The sequence below is a fragment of the Haliotis cracherodii genome, unplaced genomic scaffold, assembly GCF_022045235.1.
Source record: "Haliotis cracherodii isolate W230 unplaced genomic scaffold, xgHalCrac1.p SCAF_21, whole genome shotgun sequence".
NCBI lineage: Eukaryota > Metazoa > Mollusca > Gastropoda > Lepetellida > Haliotidae > Haliotis > Haliotis cracherodii.
In genome coordinates this window covers 1,361,604-1,372,389 of record NW_027266277.1, presented here as the reverse complement: position 1 = coordinate 1,372,389, position 10,786 = coordinate 1,361,604, and the positions used below count along the sequence as shown (strand labels likewise).

At 40.5% G+C, this 10,786-nt stretch overlaps 1 pseudogene; it reads right to left on the bottom strand.

The window, feature by feature from the left end:
- Window positions 1-213: 213 nt before the first annotated feature.
- Window positions 214-1,695, bottom strand: LOC139470991 (uncharacterized; annotated as a pseudogene).
- Between the last annotated feature and the right edge of the window lie 9,091 nt (window positions 1,696-10,786).

The following is a 10,786-nucleotide window of genomic DNA, read 5'->3' as shown; positions in this document are numbered from 1 at the left end:
ATAGTCTTTGATATTTCCTTAAGTTAGACGATGTCTGCGGGATGTCCATCTGCACTTTCAAAGTCTTCATTTCTTTGTTTCAAAAATATCTTTTGATATTTATTTTAAGTTTTACAGTGTCGTTTCTTCTGACGATAGTTTGAACGACTGGCGTTTCTGAAGTAGCTCCTTGAATTTAGGCACTTATCTGAAAGTAGGCACACCATTTTAAATCTACAAAAATGAGGAAGCCAGACAGACCGGTACACGAGCGCTGCTCGGACTCGGGGTGAAGGATTCATCCAGGATGTAGGATAAATTGTCGTCCTTCACGTAACAGAAGCTGCAGTTGGTGACGCAGTTTCCGTTGATGATTCGGTTATTGTCGGATCGTTGTATCGTCACATTACCGTAGCCACTTTTCACAAGCCATTGTGTTTCAGGGGAGATAACTAGGCCGGTTTGACCAATGTCTATTTTGAATTGTCTCCCCTCGTTTCCGGTACAGGAAGGGTCTAAGCTACAGTCAAATGCCCCAGCGTATTCGGCTACTTCGCAGTCACTGCTGTTAGCAAACGTATGGTCCGTGAGTCCTTCGTATCCAGTTGTCATTGTGTCAATATTGTCAATTCGGATCTTGTTGTAACGGAGAGAAACACATGATGCGAACTGGTCACTTCGGCAGCTGGTGTCTGAATAATTGGAGAACGTTTCACGAGGTAATGTAACATAGTGTTTTGGAGTCGTAGAGTTCATTCCGCTGCAAAACATCTTGACGGCCGTGTTGTTGAATATCTCCGGAAATAGCCAGTACTCGCCGTCACCATAAAACAAACTGCAATTTCTGACCTCGGAGCAAGACCGCAGCACCCGAACACATTTCATTGTCGACCATGTCCCATCTGCTTGACACCTGACCTTCCCGATCTGTCCTTCAGTAGGTGAACATGTGATGTCGGGACTGGAGCCGACTTGCCATAGGTCAAGGTTACCGATTGATCCAGTGACGGAGTTGAGGATTCTTGGGAGACCCTGGCATCCGATCTGACAGCTGAAGTTGGACCATGTTCCTGCAGACTGGCAGACCGCTTCACCGCTCCTTAGATACCCACCCGCGCAGCTGTAGCTCAGAGTTGTCCCAATGTCATATTGGGTTGTGTTGGGTGAGATGACACCATTAGTTAATCTTGGCGGATCACTACACTCAAATTGACAAAACAAAGTTCCGTTGTCGTAAACCTTACACACAGAGTTGTTTGGACATGCGTGGTTCTGACAGGCTCCGGCGATTCTTCTTGACCATTGGTCAATGTCACTGACCACGCTGTTCTGAACACCGACAATGTTGCTGGCCACACTGCCGGAAGTAGACAACTCATTCAGCTGACATTCTGAACTGCTTAGGGCGACGTTGAAGGACTTACACCGTCTTCTCAGCAGACACTGCCTTGCACAGCCGATGACACCAATGTTCGGTATAGTAAGAAACGTTGAGCCCAGGAGAGCAGTGTCTGTCTGAACAGTACTGATATTGTTAATGTCTGTGCAAGTATGTCCACCACACAGAGGTAGTACCTGGAACAGCAAGATTACCAAATCCTTCAGCGCCGTCTTGAAATACATGTGAAGGCGTCTTCGGAGATCCATCCCCATTAACCGCAGGAGAGCTTTGCAACATATGTTCATCTAAACGTCGTCACTGTAGGTAAGAATCATGCATCGGAAACGGTACAGTACACACACTTAACAGCAAACACACAATAGACAGATACTTGTAGGTTCATTGATTATTTAAATCAAACGACGCGATCACTAAGGTCATATGAGCAGGTGATGTATCGTGGTTTTGTCCTCGTTCCAACTGAATTGTTATGTCTCGTGTCGTGTCTCGTTTACGATTACATCTGCGATATCTAACCGTGGGAACCCAATGCTGTCTATGTCAAGACATGACCATCGGAACACTTGGCGATTTGAACAACAGAACCCTGTCAAAGCTCTCGGAATAGCATTAATCCAACATTACGCTGTCGCGATTGTACCCATGTTGAGATTGTACCCGGGTCTTCGGCATGACGAGCTGAAGAGTAACAGTAGCTTCTCCTTTGGTTGGGAGGTAGCCTTGTGTTTAAAGGCTTGGCACTCCGAACACCTTGGCTCCATTTCCTGCATACAATAAGTGAGTGAGTGAGTGAGTGAGTGAGTGAGTGAGTGTGGTTTTACGCCGCTTTTAGCACTATTCCAGCAATACCACGGCGGGGGACACCAATGGGCTTTACACATTGTACACCTGTGGGGAATCGAACCCGGGCCTTCTGCGTGACGAGCGAACGCTTTAACCACTCGTCTTCCCCTACGCCCCTCCTGCATAGAATACCACCAATGGAAATCTATAAGATGTGTTATAATATAATGTATTATATTTCTTTTAATTGGTCTTTTGGTGTATAAATTGCATGTACACATGTTTGGTAGGCCGGACTTTGGGGGAGTGTGAATATCACCTGCTGTGGTTTGCCTCCCTTTGTTGATTGTATTCGGATCAGTCTATTAATAGCCGGTAAACGTGTTGGGGATGCACGTATTTAACGTATGACGTCTCTGCACAATATACAGTGAGTGAGTATGGTTTTACGCCGTTTTTAGTAATATTCAAGCAATATCACCCATGTGGGGAATCGAACCCGGGTCATCGGCGTGACGAGCGAACGCTTTAACCACTAGGCTACCCGACCGCCCCCACAATATACTGGGTAATGAACGTCTTCTTTGTGTCTCTGTCATATACTACAACGACAAATTATACGAAAACTCGTATATTTGATCTAATAATTTTCAGGATCCACAAAATATACGATGAGCTTGTTATTGTACGATGAGCATGTCATCGTACATTTATACCTAAAGCCTGATTGGCTCAATTACTGTTACGTTTATATGTGCGCAAGTTAGCGAAAATAGTGTTTGAAATCATCAAAGATGAAGTCACAAGATGGAAAAATGCTTCATGGTTGTTTTCTTTTTTTTAAAAACGAAAATTTGTTTCACTACGGGTTGACTTGCCACGCAGTTAATTATATATGAAGACTTGATCCAGTACAAAGACACTTACTGATCCGGCAGATCTTACGATTAGTGGATAGATTTGAACAGATAAGGTATCCATTAATTCAAATTGATATATTCCCAATGCGAGTGTGTATGGGTGCGGCAAGTCAATAAATTTTAGAACACAAAGACTTCTAGGCTTCATCAAAGTCATGAAAAGAAAATAGTTAAAAGACAAATTGGCTGATTCTAATGAGAGGGTTAAAGCAGTATATAGTATTGTAAGTAAAAGCGGTTATAACCCCTCCGTTATCATAAAAAAAATATCTGCTAAAAATCCATTGTACGGCTCGACAATAATAAGCACGTGTTTATGAATCTATGGTTTATAACGAACTCAAAGGGACCACTAATTTTAATTCGTTATAACCGTAGTTCGTTATAAGCATATGTACAACATATACACACAAAATGGACGGGACCAAGAAACAGTTCGTTATATTCAGAAGTCCGTTATAAGCGTGTTCGTTATAAACGTAGTTTATGATAGTAGTAATGATACCGGAAGACCTGTGTATTTTTGAAGTTTCAGTTCTTGAACTGCAGAAAAAGATTGATGTATTACACAAATGGGGTTTAAAGTTAACATGGATGAAACTGATTTCTTAGTTCTTGGTAATGGTGGTAAGTTCAGGAACTTCGAGACATGGAAACTCGGGCATATACCTGTCAAGGTTTCTACATATTACAGTGATTTGGGTATTACATTTTCAAACAGGCTGTGTTGGTCGAACAGCTCACTTATATACTTCGAAATATCGCTCCTAAAGTGTTGTTTAAAATGTTCGACTCTCTGATTAAACCTATTATTTTATATAGCTCAGAGATATGGGGTGTTCATAAATAGTTGTTTCTCGAACATTTCCAAGCCAAGTTTTGTAAATCTGTTTTGGGTATTAGTTCCAATTCTACAAATGTTGCAGTGATCGGAGAATGTGGTCGATATGGTATTTATGTTGATTCTTACACAAGATTATTAAGATACTGGTTTAAGCTTCTTAATATGTCTCAAGATAGTTTTTCTAAAACGGTGTTACGATATGTTAGATATGTATGATGCTGTTGGTAGGAATACATGGGTTTCTGCTATTAAGAATATGTTATATTCTCATGGCTTCTGACATGTGTAGGTATTTCATGGTGCTGATAATCCTGAATATTTTATAAGTGAGTTTATACTGAGGGTTAAGGACTGTCATGCACAAACATGGTATTCTGAAGTGTCTGGATGCTCGAAATTAGAACTGTATTCATCATTTAAGACATCATTATCACTTGAACCGTCTCTATCCAATGTATTATTAAAAGAAAAGCGGCGTATGCTTACCCTTTTACGTATTGGAGAACTGGGAATTATGCATATTATAGGCAGGGGGGATACCATCGATAAGACACTCCGGTTTAGTCCATTGTGTAATTTGAGGGCACTTGGAAATGAAATTCATTTCTTTCTTGTTTGACCTATTTATGAAGATAATCGCTCAAAATATGGACTATATTTAGACTTCATTACTGGTAATAATCGTAAAGACATACTAGTTAGAATGTTGAACTCTTCTGATCTAAACTGTCTTGAGAACTTAGCCAATTATGTTAAAGATGCTATCTGTCTTCGGTCTTCTTACCTGTAAATATTATTTCATGCAGCATTTGATGTGAAACTAAATTGTATATATCTGTACGTGGGCCTGAGGCCTTATTACCGAATAAATTGATTGATTGATTGATTGATTGATTGATTGATTGATTGATTGATACCGGGTGTAAAATGTGGAATGTAGTGGAGTGGAGTTTTACGTCGCTTTTAGGAATATTCCAGAAATATCATTGCTGGGGACACCTGAAATTGGCCTCACAAATTGAGCCCATGTCAGGAATCGAACCTGGGATTTCAGTGTGACGAGAGAACGCCTTAACCAGTAGGCTACCCCCATCATCCCTGGAGTGGAGTGGAGTGGAGTGGAGTGGAGTGGAGTGGAGCGGAGTGGATAAATATACGTGACAAAGCAAAAGGAAATCGTTATCCATGTTTTCAAGTTCTTCATACTTCTACATAAAGAAACATTAGACACGCGTGTACACACTGACATTGCGGTGTTTTAAAAGACGGTCACCTCCGCGACATGAAACTCATCTCAATCCAATATCGTGTAGCAAAGGGCAAGATCGACCGTCGCCAGCTCAACCCACGTAAACACGCAAGCTTAATTCTATAGAGTTACGTCCCTTTTATAGATCTTAACTTCCTGTTTAGGTCATGGAGATTACATTTCCCTCGAGCACTATGTCTTACACATTACAGTTACAAAGGCACAAACAAGTTGGTGGCAATAACAAAAAATAATAATGTGATTATGATAATAACTTAGTCATGTTATTTGTCACGGTTGAACGATACACAACAAAGTCATCTGAAAAAGAATACTCCATGGAATTGATTCAGGTTCACGTTAGAAATCATCCAATTTGGTATAGTTGTGGATGTGCGTGAAATTACTTTCAGAACAAAAAAACGCCAAAAGTCGACGAATCAACATCTCTGTGAGATACTGGTTGGTGAAAAACTACTGTACCGCAGATGTATAGAAAGCAATCAGGATTCCTGTAGAGACATTGTCTTCTCGTATTTTTTTAAGCAGTTGGCATTCAATATTTATGATCTTGAAGATCCAGGTTACAATTGATCTTCAGCAACGCATGTTTGTCGAAAGAGGCGACTCATGGGATTGGGTTGTCAGGCTCGCTGACTTGGTTAATGCATGTCTTATCCCTATTGCTTAAATATAGTTTCATGGGGTCAATCTCTGAATCGTGGGGTCCACACTCGATTATATATAGACTATCGTCATGTAGCTGGAATATTGCTGAGTGCGGCGTTAAGCAACAAACAATATTTATGGGCAGACCGTATATTAAAACACGCAAACATGTTACACTGCTGCAAATGCATGTCAAGGCCATTCGATGTTGCGGCAAAGTGGTAAAGTGACACGCCAAGCTATCCTGAATCGGTTTCCTTCTTCATTTTGAACCCATGCAAACATTGTGTTGGATTTTGTAAATATCTTTGAATAATTTCATATTTTAAAGTTTACACTGTTTCTTTCATGCTGAGTGGCTGAAGGGGTAGTCACGTGATCTGATATTTGGAGTTCACACAACTGTGAACGGAAAGAAAAGTTTCCCCGAATTATCGATCGGCGTTTACAATCAACTAGTTTTTCTATTTTCTTTTTAATCCCTGCATTTATCAGCAATATGATTGATTTGGTATTTTTGCCTGATCTTGTAACATTTCATCTAGATGAAAGAAAATGGATTGTCCTTACGGTGATTTGGATATGAAATGGCTATCTATCAATACAAATAACGCATGTGAAGAAAATGAATTCTGTAAAATTACTGAGGTGAACGAAATTGATTTATTGAGCGATATTGACTTGATGCGTTGTTTTCGGAAGTGACAGGAATCGAGCACCAAGACAATATGCGAATGAAAACAGTGTTGTACCTTGTCAGACGTGGCCGCCGATACGACCCGGTTCACTATTGATTCGGAAAAAAATCCAAGATTTTGAGAAACCGTAAAACATAAAAAGGTAAGGAAAGAAACTTGAACAAAAAAACAACAAAAAACAACAACCTGTTTTGCCGACTGGTCATTGGAAACGAGAATATATATGTAGACGGAATTACTATTCCGGTTTCTGAGTAGGCCGACCTTCTCCGTGCATTCTTGGCCGAGATGCGGCGGCAATTGAGGAATAACGGGGCACAGAAATGAAGCTGGCATCAGGACATACAGTAGGTCCATCTCAGGTGACAAGAAACACCAGCTACGCAAAGTATAACAGCACGCGCGACAAATCCCAAACTCCAAATATAGCGCACCCTGACGTTGAAAATTAACACAAAACACAAGTTTCAGAGCACTCCGTTCAATCCACACCAGTCCATTCCACATCGTCCGAATTGGTTACCGATTATCCAAACACAAGCAACACATTCATAAATCAGTGATATTCCCAATTTGCTAGTGCCATGGGAGGGTTCACGAGTCGGGGTGTTTCCCGTAACTGTTCAATAAACTTCATTTTCAGCAGCAGTAAGTATAAATTTCATCCTCATGCTCCAGTTCGACTCGAAATGCATGTTTTTACAAACTTATGTGACGTCATATATAAATCCGCGCTTGAAGGTTGACCTCGCCTCGGTGCATAGAGGTCATGTTTATATTTGTGTTCACTTTCCTATCACCTATTTTTAAGATTTGATTAATCCCAAATATTGTTTGTCAATTTGAAATTATGTTGATGTTGACATATATTCAGATTATGTTGTATATATAAAAAGAACTATTTTTCTTTGCGCAACTGAGTATGGATGGGGAAATGCAAGTGACAAAATAATATTGTTGCAATGTTCTCCAGCGAAACCTGATGACTTCAAACTTAAGCAAACGTTACGATATTATTCAGCGATACCAGTCAACTACAAAGTATGAAATTGTAAGATTTGAAGGTCAGTTTCGATGGGTTCATTGAAGTGTGAACCATTTAAAAGCGCTGGTTAAACTTTCATGTTCGTAAAGCTCGGAGGTTCACACAGTTCGACCAGCGCTTTTAAATGGTTCGCATTTCAATGAACCCATGAAACTGACGTTCAATTCTTAATTGAGATATGCCATAGTTGAGAGAGTTTCTCGACAAATGAGTTTCTAGAATGACCACGTGGCGTGTCATAGACTGGGGTAAAGTGAGCATTACCTGATGGGTGTCCAACAAACTGTCTCCACGTTGGTTGGGCGGGTTGTGTTCGTCTTCGTTCAGTTATCTTCATCGTCATTGTATATTTCCAAAAGTTCATTTTCAAACAAACATTTGATCACGTTGTCCAAGCCGTTTGTGTATTTCATTGTAAATGTTCTGGTCTCGATTATCCACGCTTTGTGTTGTGGCGCATCCAAAGTTGTCTTCCTCTTTTCACAGGCTCTGCTTGGGCTACCCATTGTTAGTTGATCACCGGACACTCGGGCAATCTGCAATGGTATACTTTTGTAAATTCTTTTTAATATTTGTACACATTTAGGACGTCTGAATTTAAGCAAAACCTTTGTGATTTCATGATATGTTTACACGAATCCACAGCATTTGAGGACTTTTCGGCGACTTGCTCTCCTGATGCATACGCACCCAGCTGTGTTCTAAACTGACACCGTGTGTTCACACACACACACACACACACACACACACACACACACACACACACACACACACACATATATATATATATATCAAAGGCCAATGAGGAACGATAAAACATTGTCCTTTCATGACGTCATTTCTTGAGATTCGAACATGCGCTCGCAACTTGATGACGTCAATATTGGACGTTCCTTTGAGAGGGGAGTGTCAAGTGAGTTGTTTCCCTTCGATGTAGCTGGGCTACGCAGGTAAACGCCATGGCCGACCGAGCGCATCCATTAGCGGGAGAGATATGACAATCGGTATGGGAGAAAAGGTACAGGTAATCGACCAGAGGATTGTGAGAATATCCGGAAATACCCACCTGTATATACTGAGGGAGTCATCATTCTTTAAATACGGGTAAAGAGTTTTAAAGCTTGCACATGTTATCATCATCATTGAAGAAAGTGTACATAATCTTCATATCTCATATAAAGAATTAAACGACTCGTGTTGTAAAACACTACAGGGAGAATGATGAACCCCCACTCGTCGTTTATTTCTTAAATACAGCTGTGTTCTGAGCTGACAGTGTATGTACTGAGTGCTGTGTTAAACAACAAACAAGCAAAACATGTATTAATATACACAGCTGTGTTCTATGTCCAGTCCGATCTCTATCGTGTTTCTTCTTGAACTGTTTGATTGGCATTTTTAGCAAGTTTGTAAATATCAGTAAAGACAAGATATTTTAGGGATTGCAACTTTATTCCATAATGATGCGTCGTTTCTGTATAGATCCTTACACCTTTGTCAGGCTAGAGCGTGTGTATTACGTTCGTGTTCCGTGTCTTGAATCTGGAGTTTTGCAAGATGGATCATTTACTCATTCATTGACCCACATTCGGTGACAGAGCTTGTGTGTGCGTTTGCGTGTGACTGTGAGTGCGTGCGTGCGTGCGTGCGTGCATGACCACAGAAACGGGGAAGATGAACACGGGGCTCGCCTGAGTGGGACTGATCCACTGTTTGATATAAACGTGCAAGTCTTTCATGTTCAAACAGTATCGCTTTTATTCGGGGATAAACAACACAGTAGGTCCATTTTACCTCTATAGACATCTTCATCTCGCACAACAGAAGGCCCACGCTTGTCTCAGTGCATAATGAACAGGGGTTTCCAGGGCCGTTAGGCCATCAGGGGCTGGCCATGAGAAGACATCGGGAATATCAGATGGCTCCAACAATATACGTCATCAGGAAGCAGGTCATCTGGGGCTATAGGTGGCAGGCCATGAGAAGACATCGGGGATATCAGATGACTCCAAGAACATACGTAATCAGGAACCAGGTCATCTGGAGCTTTCATCTGGAGTTTCAGCTTAGCGACCACCTCGGGCTCCTGCAGGGCTATGTTCCTCCGCTTTTTGGGGTCCCCTGAAACAACAGCACGATTCAAGAGAGGGGATTAGGAGATAATCCCTTTGTGTCTGCGATGTTGATGTTTCAGGTTAACTTGAAAACACAGTAGATACATGTCAATCATAAACGCTGTAAATAACTGGACGTTATTTGCAATACAAATGAATCTTTTCATCACAGAAATGTACTGCTTATCTAGAATGGTTTCCAAGACAAGACAAAGCGTCTGGGGTAAGTAAAGCTGTATACCTAATGACCCTCAATTTCATGTGGAGTACTTTGTCCATGGGTTAAAAGCTCTCTCTGTATACTCATCAAGTTCGACAGCTGTTCAGTGATAACCCTCTTTACCTCTCAAGTTATACATCTGCTATGTCAAGCCTTCTTACCTCTCAGGTTATACAGCTACAACTGTTGTGTTCAGCCTTCTTATCTCTCAGGTCATACAGCTGCTTTGTCAAGCCTTCTTACCCCTCAGATGACACAGATGTTGTGTTAAGCCTTCTTCACTCTCAGGGCCTAGATTTTTTAAATGATCTTAGCTAAGATTAATCTTAATAACTTACGTTCAAAGATAAGATATCTTAAGGTTAAGATAAGATAGATTTTCGAAACTATCGTTAACCTGTCGCAGATCGCTCAGAGCTACGATACCTATCGTAACTCTGACAGAGAACTAATTTGTGTTGGAGATAGAAAAGCAAGTGCACCGAAAATGCATGTATTTTGTGGTTGTAATATTGTATTTTATATCCTTTGATTTACATCTTTTTGGTGTAAATATTATGTGTTTTATAATGAGAGTTGATCTAAATCCAAATAAAAATAAATATAAAATATAACAAAAAACACTGTTAAGAAATTAATATTGTAATTGGAAATAAACTCAGAACTGTGACCTATGAAAATGTTGTTTTTTGCAGGATCAACTCAAACAGTGCTTCCAAGAGGGATTGGATGGAAGTTAAAAAGAAGTGGACAGGCATGAAGTAATGCAATGTTAGATTTTGATGTTAACTTCTACTAAGATAATGATTTTTGGATCTTGCAGCTGTTATTGACTCATTACATGAAACATTAATGTATAACGA